Source organism: Oratosquilla oratoria, chromosome 3 (genome assembly GCF_046742065.1).
Source record: "Oratosquilla oratoria isolate Oo_2021 chromosome 3, ASM4674206v1, whole genome shotgun sequence".
Classification (NCBI taxonomy): domain Eukaryota; kingdom Metazoa; phylum Arthropoda; class Malacostraca; order Stomatopoda; family Squillidae; genus Oratosquilla; species Oratosquilla oratoria.
Window position 1 is genome coordinate 88,271,190 of NC_134779.1, and position 15,000 is coordinate 88,286,189.

Sequence of the window (15,000 nt, forward strand, 5' to 3'; positions counted from 1 at the left end):
GCAAGACACAGCACATCCACAGCAAGGCCGCTTCATTAAATCGGCGACCCCACCCTCTCCGTCCCCCCATTGCATAAAATGAGAGGACGGGGAGAAATCCCTTCGGGCTGCGTCAAATTTTGCTCACACATACTACCTCACCCCCCATCCCCCCGCCCATTCCACCTCATGTAATCTCAACATCATCCATATACAACCATTCTCCATTCACCCCTGTCTTCTGTCCTCTCCCGTCCTTCCTGAACAGACATTCCCCTCTTCCCCAAAGCCCCCTTCACCCCATCCATCCACCTCATCCTAGGACGTACCCTCATATTCACTCCCTCCACATCTGCCTTCCACACCTCTTTTACTATTCTTTCTTCACTCATTCTTTACATGTGTCCAAACCATCCTAATACTCTTTCATCAACCCTATCTCCCAGCTCCTTTTCCACCCCTGTTCTCCTCCTCACCTCCTCATTTCTCACTCTATCTAGCCTAGTAACCACCATCATACTTCTCAGACACCTCATCTCAAACACATTCAAACTCCTTCTCTCTTCTTCTCTTATGTTCCATGTTTCTGCCCCATACAGTGCTGTCGGCACAATCACTCCTACATACAGTCTCCTCTTAGCATCCATTCCCAAATGTCTATTCCTCATTACACTCTTTAATCCACCAAGGCATTTACTCGCTTCTCTAAATCTACAGTCTACCTCCACTTTCACTCCACCTTTCCCTGCCATATATATATCGTTAGTTCGTCCACATTTGGAATATGCTGTTTCCGAATGGTCACCGAATCCCATTAAAGACATTGACAGACTGGAAAAAGTACAACGGTGAACCATAAAACTGGTTCCAAATATACAAAAACAAATCATACGAAAATCGACTAAAACATATGAATCTGTCTTTCTTAGAAAAGTATAGACTCAGAGGTGACTTGATACAAGTCTAAAGGGAATTGACAACATGAAAAGAGACAAAATTTTCACACTCAATGAGAATCGGCCAAGAAACGATGGTCTCAAATTGTCTGGAAATAGATTTAATTTGGAAATGGGTAGAAACAACTTCGCCGACCGTGTAGTGTAGTTAATGAATGAATAAACTTCATGCAAAGGCAGTGCAATGTAGTTCAGTTCGAAGGTTTAAGAATCACTTAGATAAACACCTAAACAAGATGCTGTAATGAATATCATATATTTTATATTGTTTGTTTTGTTATCACTTGTCTGTTTATTATATATATATATATGTGCTGAGACATTGTGGCAAGTTGAGGAAGGTAGAAAAAGAAGTCACGTGTATAGTTCCGAGTTGCTAATTTACTCCTGACCGGTTTCGCTCTACGCTTCTTCAGGGGAATCTGAAGAAGCGTAGAGTGAAACCGGTCAGGAATAAATTCGCAATTTGTAACTAGACCTGTGACTTCTTTTTCCACCTTCCTCATATATATATATATATATATATATATATATATATATATATATATATATACACAAGCCGCGGGCTTCGCCGGGGGCTTGGCTGCGCAAACAGCGGCCTATGGCCGCAGCTTTCCGCGCTCTAATCCCTCGTTTTCCCCTTCGGTTTCGGCCTCGGGGCGAAACCCCAACACGGGATCCCCAGCACGAAGAAGAACGCGAGGAAGAAGAACGCGAAGAAGAACGCAAAGTAGAATGCGAAGAAGAACGCGAAGAAGAACGCGAAGAAGAACGCGAGGAAGAAGAACGCGAAGAAGAACGCGAGGAAGAAGAAGAAGAACAAGAAGAAGAAGAACAAGAAGAACAAGAAGAAGAAGAAGAAGAAGAAGAAGAAGAAGAAGAAGAAGAAGAAGAAGAAGAAGAAGAAGAAGAAGAAGAAGAAGAAGAAGAAGAAGAAGAACGCGAAGAAGAATGCGAAGAAGAACGCGAAGAAAAACGCGAGGAAGAAGAACGCGAGGAAGAAGAAGAAGAAGAAGAAGAAGAAGAAGAAGAAGAAGAAGAAGAAGAAGAAAAAGAAGAAATCGAAGAAGAAGAAGAAGAAGAAGAAGAAGAACGCGAAGAAGAACGCGAAGAAGAAGAAGAAGAAGAAGAAGAAGAAGAAGAATAAGAAGAAGAAGAGGAAGAAGAAGAAGAAGAAGAAGAAGAAGAAGAAGAAGAAGAAGAAGAAGAAGAAGAAGAAGAGGAACGCGAAGAAGAAGAAGAAGAAGAAGAAGAAGAAGAAGAAGAAGAGGGAGAAGAAGAAGAAGAAGAAGAAGAAGAAGAAGAAGAAGAAGAAGAAGAAGAAGAAGAAGAATACCACCTGACCCCGACTTACCCAAGTGCTTTTTTAAGAATATTTTTAGGACAAAGTGTCACCGTAATACCACCTGTCCCCGACTTCCACAGCGTTTTTTAGAAGAATCTTTTTATTTAGACTTAGATATGGTTTAGAAATGGAGGGAACCACAGATCAGAATTAATTATCCCTACTTGTGAAGAACGCTTAATAGAAGGTGGAAATGTTTGTGTTAAGAAAGGTATGTCGACGCTTATTGAAGCAAGTAAGAAAAGAGATGATAAATGGCAAAAATGGGTTAATTTATCAGCTTTTCAAGTACATGTAAAGTGCAGAAAAGACTATACTAGAGAAAAAAAAGTATTACGGTTGCTAATAGAAAATACACAACTGACCAAGAGGAAAAAGGGTCACCTATTAAACAGAAAGTAAGATAGAAAGAAACTGATTTTTATTTCAAGAAAAAGTGTATATTTTGTTTTGAAGAGTGCTGTGAAAAAGCGGAAAAGAAAAACTCTCCATAGACGGCAGGTAGTTAGTAGTGTGATGACTTTAGACTTTGGAAAAAAAATGTGTTTGATAAAGCTAACGATCGTAATGATGACTGGGGCAAAAAAGTAAAAGCTATTGTACTTGGTGTCCAGTGTTTGGTTACAGAAGCTAGATATAGATCATGCAGCCCCAAGTAGCACTTAAATCCATCAAGCAAATGTGGACGATCTGATGAAGATATTGTAACTGGCTTGGAGAAAGTTTGTTCATATATGGTAGAGTGACGACTGCCAATTTACTTTGCAGGAATTGCTAGATGTGATGCATTAGAATCAATCCTGCAAGACACCCATAGTATGCTTTCGCAAATTAGGAGATATATTGCTATGTAATTCATGGTATAATGAAAGACTGCATAGTGAGGAAGAAGAGCGATTGAGGATTGTTAGAACTGCAGCAGCTATTATTAAGGAGGACATCAAGTCAAAGATATACGACTCCGGCAACTATCCTTCTCGTGAAGAACTAACAATGTTGAAAACAATGTGCCTGATTTCCGTCATGTTTTGTTACATGAATTAATTAAAAAAGGAGGAAAGGGAGATATTGACAACAAACACAGCGTATGCACTGTCATAGCTCATTCAGTCCTACAAGCAGTGCACCCAAGGACATTTGTCTCTCCTATTCTATCCTGAGTAGCTGTTTACGTACACAGGAAATTTGGATCCAGACTCCTGGTGCATATTTTACATAACCTGGGCTCCTCTACAGGGTATAATGAAGCACAACTGTTTGAAGTTTCTTGCATGTGTGATAGTTTCATGCAGTTTGTTTTTGATAATGCAAATTTCAATGTGCACACAAAAGATGAATTTCATACATTTCACTACATGGGAGGCATTAAACGTGTAACACCAGCATGCTCATTGATCAAACCTGACGTAGTTGAAAAAATAAAACCAATGCCATCTGCTAAAGAAATTTCTTCGTGTTCATATATATCAATGAAACCCTTCACGAGTCATAGTGAAAGTGGTCTGAAAAGCACTGAAATTGAGGATCTGAGGAAACTTACATTATTTCCTAGTGAAAAACTTGCAACATCATCTTGTTATCTGCTATGGATGAGTGGAAAGTGGATGAAGTTTAAGGATATTCCACATTGGAATGGGTTTATAGAGGCTGTCAATAGTAGTGAAGACTTTGATACAACGTCCATTCGCTTCTTGCCCTTTCTTAATTGCAACCTCTTCTGATGCAATAAACAGTGTGTTACATTTTGCAGCTGACTCATGTAGAAAGGCGAATAAAAGTGTGACTTGTGTTACTTTTGACCAGCCACTATATTGGAAGGCAAGAGAGATATTGTCTTCTACTGAAAACAGTTTGATTTTAGATAATGTTCTCTTGCGACTAGGTGGCTTCCATCTCTTAACGTCATTTATGGTTACTATTGGGTGCATCATGGCCGGTAGTGGATTAAAAGAAGTGTGGGAGAAAGTTTATGCACCTAAGTCTACTGAAAAAATTATGACAGGACACAGCTTTGCTAGAGCTGTTCGAGCACATCTGTTAACACATGCTGCAATAGGCCAACTTCTTTTAGGTGGTGTAACAATCTCCAATGAGGATATCCTTAAGATTCAAACCATGCTGCAGCAATAGAAAAATAAAAATTTGACTGCAACATCGGTAAAGGAATCACCTATCATAAGTAACATTGTAAAGGAATTTAATATGCATGTGCAAGAAGTTGCCACAAGAGGCAAAACAACAAAGGTTTGGATACAATATTTTCAGATGGTGACTTTGATGCTACACTACATAGAGGCTAAAAGACTGGGAAATTGGGAATTACACCTACTGTGTGTTCAAGAGTTTATACCTTATTTTCATGCAGCTGATCATTTAGCTTATGCAAAATCATGTCACCTACACTTGCGTGTGCCTGATGAAGATTTTTGTAAAGTTTACGGAAAAATAATTTTTCACATTGAGGCTCTCAAACAAGAACTGGGCTGGTCTGTGGTCAGATCTTACTGTAGAACAAACGCTAATGAGGACCATGAAGACCTCAGGTGGGAGAGGGATAACCGATAGTGTACTGAGTCCGTGGACTCTTGATATACCAGCTTCATGTGAAATGTGCACTAAAGTTGAGGAGTTTTGTGCATTAAGAAGTTCGTACAGTGAGCAGCACATTGAACTACGACCTTCGAGGATTGTGAGAGATAATGAAGATACAGGAAGAATTTCACAATGGTTTCTGTCTCATCCACCCTTTTCAGAAAATATGGAGATTATGTCACTTGCAACTGGGATGATTGCTGATGGTAAAATAAACTGCTACAAAAGCTATGATATTGGATTGGAATCCATGAATGCTATAACTGGACAAACTTTCAGTGATGTAAAATTGAAGCGCAAGAACCGTGTGTTACCTTTGGCAACAATTAACTCAAGTGTCACGATTCTTTCTAACTTCTTTATATTATCTTTAGTACTGGGAGCCCATAATGTCGCAGCATACTCCAATCTTGGTCATATCAATGTAAATAATATTTTCTTTACCATTTCCTCATCCAATTAGTCAAAGGTTACTTTCATTGATCTTAGTAAATTGAGAGTTTCTCCGACTATTTTGTTGATATGCTTGTCTGGTGACATGTGTTTGCTAATAACTACCCTTAAGTCCCTTTCCGAGCTAACTTTTTTAATTTCCTTTGTACCAATTTTATATTGCCTCGATATTCTATATTTACTATTTCCAAACTCCACAATACTATTTTTCTTTATGTTGAAATTCACTTCCCACTTTTGACTCCTTTCCATGACTTTATCCAGCTCTTTCTGCAGTGATTCACAGTCGTTCTCTGGACTTACTTTCTTTAGTACTTTTGAACCATCGGTGTGTGTGTGTGTGTGTGTGTGTGTGTGTGTGTGTGTGTGTGTGTGTGTGTGTGTGTGTGTGTGTGTGTGTGTGTGTATGTATATATATATATATATGTATGTATATATATACTGTATATATATATATATATATATACTCGTACTTATATATATTTATATATTGTATGGTCTTGTCCAACATATGGTTTGGGTTCAGATAAAAGTGACGATAACGGGGTTGGTAGTTTGAGTGGCGTTACGGAGGCTTAGAGATAAACGCGGCGGAGCAGCGTAGCTCTGTCTCTCTGTGGTCTTCCTTCGTCTTTATTTTGTGACAGGAGGTGTTTATATACATGGCTCGTGGCTAGGTTGCCGACGAGATATTATTTATTTACAAGATGCTGTTTTAGCAAATATTAGAGATCAGGATAGGTTTTAAATACTTTACAATTTGCATATACATATATACAATGTATTATAGTTGTCCGAGGTTTGGACAGGATGGACATATCCCGTAGGAATATATAATTTGGATCAAATGGTAATTGCTTGGCTTGGTGGCAATCCTTTGGGTTGGTGAGGCGTTGATATCGGCCTCCAGCTGCGGTGAGGTCCTGTCCTAGACAATAGCGACTTGACCCGGGACGACCAGGTGCGTGGAAACGTCAGGTCGAGTACCAGTCTACTCCGCTGTGCACCGAGATGCATCTTATGCGTGCTGGTAGAATAAGCAGAGGTGGTAGATGAAGATCTAGGAGATTTTGGTGGTAGATTACGTCTTCTAGGAGGTCTAGACGTTAACAGTTGCTCGGCATACGCTACCAACTTCCATCCACGCGACACCTTGAGATTTGAGATCCACATAGCTTGGTGCACGAACTGTTAAGGAGATAAAAGAAAGAGGGGTGTGCCTAGGTGAAGGGGTTGACCTTCCCTGAGTGGCAATGGTGATATGCACAGATAGAAGGGAGATAATTGGTTATGGCATGATAAGATGAAGATGAATTATAAATATTGGTTTTGGAAATAGATGCCTGGATTTTTGTTGGGGCTAAAGAAACTTATACAATTCTATTTCTGAGGCTATAACGAGGTGTAGGGATCGGTGGAGTGGTAGAGGTGTTTGTGTCTAGACTCTCGGTCGTGTGTGTTGGTTGTAGTATGGGCGGGGATGGAATGTCATCCATGTCGAGACCTCTGGGAACTAGTTTCATATAATCTAAATGTAGGATAGCCTCTGTGAGTTCGCGTAAGTTGAGAGCTTTGATCTTATTGTGCGGAAGTATGTCGGTGACCCGGAATGGACCATGGAATTTGGGTGCAAGTTTTGATGTGGGTTGGTGGTTGGTGTTGTATATAATCTCACCTACAGAAACATTGCAATCTCTGGAGTGAGCGTTCTTCAACCTAATCATATGTGTTTTTGAGAGAGTCAGTGACTCATGTACTCTCTTGAAAAGAGTGTTGAAATTATTGAGAGTTACCTTGACAAAATCGTTGAAATCATACACAGGGGGGGTTTCTGAAGTGAGTAGGTCGTACGGCATTTTCTTATCAGATCCAAACAAAACAAAATGGGGTGATAAAGAGATTGATCTATTGATTGTGCTGTTGATGCAGGCTTGTATCATGGGAATATGTTCGTCCCAAGATGCGTGTATGTCTGTGGCAAGGTGTCTGAGAATATTGAGTATCTTCCGATTTTGTCGTTCAACGAGTCCATTTGAGCTGGGATGGTATGGTGTGGTGTTACACTTTGTAATGTTGAACTGTTGGCAGATATTTGTGAGAATGTCGTTATTGAATTCAGTACCGTTTTCTGAGATTAGTGTTTTTGGTGTGGTGTATGGGCAGATGACGTTGTTGATAATTGTCTGAGCTACACTTCTTGCTGTCTTGTCCGTTAAAGGAGAGAGGATGCAGAACTGAGATAAATGGTCGATGCATACGAAAAGGTACTGGTTTCCATTGAGAGTGATTGGAAGTTTGAGTAAGTCAATGGCAATGGTTTCAAAGGGTCTGGAAGGTGTTGGGTAATTGTGTATTGGTACTTGACCGCTAATATGACCTTTATGAGTTATACATGAGTGGCATGCGTCTATGTATGTGTGTATGTCTTTACGCATGGTGGGCCAAAAGTACTTTAACCTTGCTTGCGAGAGGCACTTGTCATTCCCGCAGTGTCCTGCTGATGGAGAATCATGTAGTATTTTGAGAACTTCCGGAACAAGACTTGTGGGAACTACTAATTGTGTAACCATGCGGTTTGGTTCGCTTTTGTTTGTGAGTAGTGTGGTGTGGTAGAGAACCTGGTCTATGAGAGAGTAGTTGTCTATGTTGGGAGGAAAATCGTCTGTGTTTGTGGTGTCACCTGAATTTAGATAGTGTATGATTCTTTTCCATAGGGGGTCTGTCGCTTGAGCGGCAATGATCCGTTCTCGCGTAATGTCAAGTGGCTCTGCTGCTTGACGTATCGTTGCTACATTTCTACTAAGGGCGTCGGCGACATAGTTTGCACGGCCCTGAACGTAGTGGAAGGTAGGCATAAATCCCATAATAGTGAGGAACCATCTGGCTAGTTTTCCATTTAGGTTCTTGCCTTTGAAGGGGTGTAAAATGGGTTGGTGATCAGTGTGTACATGTATTTCATATCCTAGAATGATGTCTTTAAAATGTTTGAGGGCATATATGATTGCGAGCGCTTCGATTTCAGTGACAGAGTAGTTTTGTTCGTGCTTATTTAATGCGCGGCTGGTGTATGCTATAGGTCTAAGTTTGGAGTCGTGTTGTTGCATTAGTACTGCGCCAAGGCCTTTGTATGAAGCATCTGTACATAGTGTGAAGGGTTTAGAGAAGTTTGGGAATGCCAGAACCGGGGCTGTTGTGAGTGCTTGTTTGAGCTTGTGGAAAGCGGTGTTGTGTTCAGACGTCCAGTTAAAAGGAGTATCTTTCTTGAGAAGGGCTGTTAATGGAGCTGCCATGTGAGCATAGCCTTTGATAAAACGTCTGTAAAAACCTGAGAGTCCTAGAAATGATTTCACGTGTTCTGTAGAGTTAGGGGTTGGAAATTCTAGAACAGCCTTAACCTTGTCCTGAGAAGTAATGACACCGTGTGAGTTAATGACGTGTCCTAGGAACTTTATTTCCTTTTTGAGGAAGGAGCATTTTTTTAATTTAAGTTTTAGGTCTGCCGCGGCTAATCTTGAGAAGACAGTTTGAAGTGTGGAAAGGTGTTCTGTGAGTGACCGTGAGGCAATGATAATGTCGTCAAGGTATATGAAGACAGTCTTTCCTATTAGACCTTCTAGGACCTTGAACATAAGTCTTGTGAAAACAGAGGGAGCAGAGACGATCCCATGGCCAACCTTTTGAAGTGGTAATGGCCCGTATTGGTACTGAAGGCTGTTAGTTGTTTTTGATTCGTCATCTAGAGGTATTTGGAAATACCCTGACATAAGGTCGAGAGTAGAGAAGACCGTGTTGTGTTCGCCTATGGAGTAGATTGTTTCTTGGAGATGAGGAATAGGGTGCCTTTCGGGAATGGTGAGTTTATTTAGCTCACGGAAATCAACAACAGGGCGAAAGGAGCCGTCGTGTTTTGGAACGACAAAGAGAGGAAAATTCCAGGGAGATAGGCTGTGTTCAATGATGCCTTGGTCGAGCATGTCTGCAATGATGTTGTCAACAATGTTTCTTTTACTGTGAGGAAGACGGTAAGCGGGTATGTACCGTGGTTTTGCATTCTGTTGAAGTGGTATATGATGTTCTATGATGTCTGTGAGACCTAATGGTTCGCCTGGGAGTGCAATTGCGTGCCTGTACGTGTTCATGAGTGTTAGGAGATCTGCTCGTGCTTCAGGGAAATCTACATCGTTAATGTGTGTTGCTTTGATGGTTTCCTGTGTGTTCTGTTCTCCGTTGTTGATGGTGCATACGTGTTGTATGTTGTCATGCTCGATTACGTGTACTGGGGCGGGATACACTGTAAAATCACAAATGTTTGTTCCTTTGTTCATCTGAAGAGGTGCATTGGTATTATTTGCAACTATGATTGTTGTGTGTACTTTGCTGGATGTGTGAGATAGGGCGGATAAGAGAGATACACCAGATACACGGCAAGTGTCTGTGATGCAAAGAACATCTGAGTCGGGAGCTTTGAAGATACGCACTTTGAGTTTCGTGTACTCGCGTGGATAGAGTGTTTTGTCAGTGATTACAACCGCGTGAGAGTTCGTGAGAGAGATCTGTGAGACGGTAGTGTATTGTGGTGATATTTCCTGGATGTTAGTGAAAACATCGTGTTTCTTGTGGTCGCGAGTTGACTTTGACATGCGCGCTGACAGTTTACGCCTATTCCGTTTGTGTTGTGAGCTACGAGGGTGAGCGGATGGGGTGGGCGTGTCTGTTACACTAGTGGGCGTGTCTGTTACAAGTGTCACCTTTTCTGTTTCGTCGATGTTTTGTTCAGTTGGTGTTGTTGTTGTTGTTGTTGCATGCTGTTGCTCGATCATATGCAAGTGTTTGACGTGCGTGTTTGCTGTGTTTGCATGCGTGTTGGCTGTATTTAGAGCCGTTATGAAGTGATTATTGAAACCAATGCCGTTTTGAGCAGGATAGATGATGATGCGATTTCTTTGCATCCATGTCAAACCTATAAGAATATCTGCGGGAAACACTACTTCCGCTATGTATACTGTCGTTGTAATGGGAGGACAGCTGGCATGCAGGGAGATGTCTAGTTCGGTTTTTCCTGTGATGGGAAAGGGAACTCCGTCTACATTTTGTAACGTGATATCCGTTGGTTCTAGAACTGTTACTCTACGGTGTCTGAACCGAAATTGGTCGAAAGAAACCTTTGACATTATATTAACTGGGGATCCTGTGTCCAGAAAGAGTAGTTGTGGAAGGTTGTTGACCGTGGCCTGAAATGTCATAGCAGACGGGGATGATCGAGAGTCAGCCATCGTGAGAATCGGTAGTGGGGGGTTTGATTCTGTCTCGTGTGGTCGTGTGTTTTGTTCACCGTGAGACGATAGTCATACCGTGTTTTGTTTGTTTGTGTTTCCGCTAGTCGGGTGTTGGGGAGACGCGTATGACGTGTAGGTTTGTGATTGTAAGACGCGACATTGTGTTGTGTCGTGAAAAGCTGGTCCGTGATATGAGCAGTAGCTAGTTGGTTGTCTGTAATAACACCTGTTTGTGCTATGTCCTACTATGTTGCAGATTTTGCAAAAGAATGGTCTCCTGGATTGTGAATTCTGTCGTGATCATGTGCGTGATATGTGTCTACCTCTAGTGTGATGCTCGTGTGACATGGGTCTACCTCTAGTGTGATGTTATTGTGAGATTTTTGCTACTGTGGGAGTGGGTGGGGGTGTGAGTGTGTGTGTGAGGGGGATTTGTTGTTGTTGAATTTGTGTTTTTGTCGTTGACGTGTCCGAAAATTTTCTAGAGAGGTCAACGAGTGTTATGTCTGGATCAAAAGGAATATTTTCTATTTTTTTTTTTTTTTTTCATTGTTTCTGGGTGAAGGCGCGAGATCAGTTTTATGTACCCAAATAATGAGAGTACGTGATCTAGGCTGATTGTGTTATTTGTAACCCAAGCTGAAGAAATGAGTGCGTCTTTTAGTTCTTCCTTGAACTGACTCGCCTCCCTGACTGCTCTTTCTTTGGTGAGATAAGGGTGTGTGTTAAAGTTTGTTCCGAGTGTGTAGAAGGGAGAGAGAGAGAGCCTAACTGTTCATATGGGGCGAAAGGTTTCTTTAACTCATCAACGAAATTTTGGAAGGTCTGTGGCTGTTGGAACACGTCTGATTGTATGATGTCGCTTGCTAAGGTGTCGTTGAAGTCGATGCGACTTTTAAGGACCGCGATTTTAGTCATATCGTCTTGCACCTGTGTGCGTTGTATTTCCGAACGGACGTCATCTAAGAGAGTGTGGATGGCGATGTTTGTCCCGTTGAACTTGGGAAGAGTGTTGTCATGCTGAAGGAGTGTTAGTAGATTTGTTGCAGAACGTTGCATGTGTGATTGAGCGATGGTTGGGTTTGTGTTGTGATTCGGCGAGGACTGTGTGGTATTTTCGTTTGGTGCTGCCATTTTGGAACGAGTGTTGTAATGGTGTGAAACGTTGGACTGTGAATGGGTCATGCACACTTTCGTACAAAAAGGAAAACAAAATCACAGAAAAAATTAAGGCTTTGTAAAAAAAATATGAAGAAAAAAATCACTGGATAGCCTTCACTCGAACTCACTCACACAACAATTTAGAGCTACACCTAGCCCCAATAAAAGTACAAGCATATACTTACAGTGCTGACAGGTATGATGCGATGGTGAAGGGTTCACAAGAGGTGGAAGTTGAATAGTTCGATGGAATTTGGTGCGATGGTGCAGATCTTCATTGAATGTCAATGAAGGACCAAATAATAATATAGAGCAAGGTATAAATAAAGAACAAAATGATTATGTAAGACATGATATTGAAACTCAAAATGTGTCAAAAAGAAATAATCACGAGTTTCTTAAAAAAAAATGTACTTTAATGCTCGTAGTATTAGGAACAAATTTCAAGAAATACAGGCGTATGTCAAAAGCGAAAATCTCGATATGATAGGAATAAGTGAGACATGGTTAAATGGTAAAGAGTTCGAAGCTGAATTTAATATTGCGGGATTTAAACACTTTCATCAGGATAGAAACCACAAGAAAGGTGGGGGTGTTCTGTTGTACGTTAAAAACAATGTTCATGCTTGTGTTTTAGAGAAAGTGAAACAAGATGCATATGATAGTTTGTGGGTTGAGTTAACCCAAACAAATGGACAAAAAATGAATATAGGTGTAATATATAGGCCAAAGACATTATCATTAGCAGACGACAAACTGTTATTTCAAGAACTGTCTAGTTTCTGCAACCGGGATTTATTGATAATGGGTGATTTCAATTTTACTGACATTGATTGGATGACCCTTGAACATGGCCATATAGGTAGTCGCTTGATTGATTTTCTTGGTGACAATTACTTAATTCAGCATGCAAAAGAGCCCACAAGATATGGAAACTTACTCGATCTATTGATCACTAGCCGCGAAAGCATGGTAACTGATGTAGAAGTCGGTGAATCTGTTGCAAATATCGATCATAACTTAGTTAGATTCAAACTCCTAAACAGTTTTAGAATAGATACTTGTGTTTCTAAAATACCCGATTTCAGTAAAGCTCAGTTAATAGGACTACGTCAGGAGCTTCAGCTTACAGATTGGGAGCCAAAATTAAACGAAAGACCTGTAGATCAGATGTGGGAAATATTTCAAAATACGCTCACTAAGATGATTCAAACTTACATTCCTTTTAAGGACAGGCGTCCCCCAAATCAGGCTCGCCCAAAGTGGCTCGACAAAGAAACTGAAAAAAGTATTGCTAAAAAGAGACAGGCTTATAAGAAATATAAGTGCTCGGGTGCATCTAATGACTATGAAAGTTATGTATCAATACAGAGAGATTTAAAAAAGACAATAAGAAAAAGAAAACGACAATACGAAATGAACATCGCTAATAAATCCAGAGAGAATCCCAAAGAATTCTATAGTTACATTAGAGATAAAAAGGTTGTTAGGAATCACATTGGTCCCTTATTATCTGCTGACGGTCAACTTGAGTATTCAAATGAAGGAATGTGTAATATCTTAAACAATTATTTTAGCTCGGTATTCGTAAACGAAACACCTCAAAATGAATTCCAAACTGAAACCTGTGAAAAGTCTAGGGTAAACTTACTCACTACGGTAAATATAACAAAAAAAAAAATTTAAAAGGTGTATAGATAAACTCAAAGTTAATAAAACACCAGGGCCTGACGGTTGGCATCCAAGAATCTTAAAGGAAATGAAAAATGAGATTGTTGTTCCATTAGAAATTATTTTCAAGAAATCCATCATATCCGGAGATGTCCCAAGAGAATGGAAGCTAGCTAACGTTACTGCCATATTCAAAAAAGGTGACAAAAAGAAGCCAAATAACTATAGGCCTATAAGTTTGACTTCAATCGTAGGAAAAATAATGGAAACTATCATCAGAGATGCTATCGAACATCATTTAGAAAGTAACCGTTTGATAAATGATAGCCAGCATGGTTTCAGACGGAAACGTTCTTGCGTGACTTACTCGAATTCTACAACACAGTTATATCGAATTATGACAAAAGAAACAATATAGATTTAATATATCTAGCCTTTGCAAAAGCTTTTGATACCGTCCCACACGAAAGACTACTTACTAAATTAGCTTTACACGGAATAAGTGGTAGCCTATTAGGCTGGACTAGTAATTGGTTGAATGGTCGAAAACAGAGAGTTGGTTTAAATGGAAAAACTTCTAGATGGAAAAATGTTACAAGTGGAGTTCCTCAGGGTTCCGTTCTTGGACCACTTCTATTCATAATATATATAAATGATATAGACCATGGACTAAAATCTACTGTTTCCAAATTTGCTGATGATACAAAACTGTGCGGAGTGGCAAATGATCACTCAAACCAATTAGATATTCAAGAAGATTTAGATCAATTACAGCAATGGTCTGAAAAGTGGCTAATGAAATTTAACACAAGTAAATGCAAGGTAATGCACATAGGTAAAAATAACTAAGTACGATTACAAGTTATTTAGAAATTCGTTAACAAAAGTGGATAGTGAAAAAGATCTCGGCGTAATTATCAGTAACGACCTCAAATCATCCAAGCAGTGTATTTCAGCCTCTGAGAAAGCAAATAAGATTCTAGGACTCATAGCGCGATCTTTTGATTTCAAAAGTCCATCACTCATTAACAAGCTATATAAATCGTTAGTTCGTCCACATTTGGAATATGCTGTTTCCGTATGGTCACCGAATCTCATTAAAGACATTGACAGACTGGAAAAAGTACAACGGCGAGCCACAAAACTGATTCCAAATATCAAAAATAATTCATACGAAAATCGACTAAAACATATGAATCTGTTTTCCCTAAAAAAGCGTAGACTCAGAGGTGACTTGATACAGGTCTTTAAGATTTTAAAGGGAACTGACAACATCAAAAGTGACAAAATTTTCACATTGAATGAAAATCAGACAAGAAACAATGGTCTCAAACTATCCGGAAATAGATTCAATTTGGAAGTAGGTAGAAACAATTTTGCCAACCGTGTAGTTAGTGAATGAAATAAACTTCCTGCACAGGTAGTGCAATGTAGTTCAGTTCGAAGCTTTAAGAATCATTTAGATAAACACCTAAGCAAGATGCTGTAATGATTATAATTTATCTTATATTATTTGTTTTTGTTTTGTTATCATTTGTCTGTCTGATTTTAATTTATTATTAGTTAT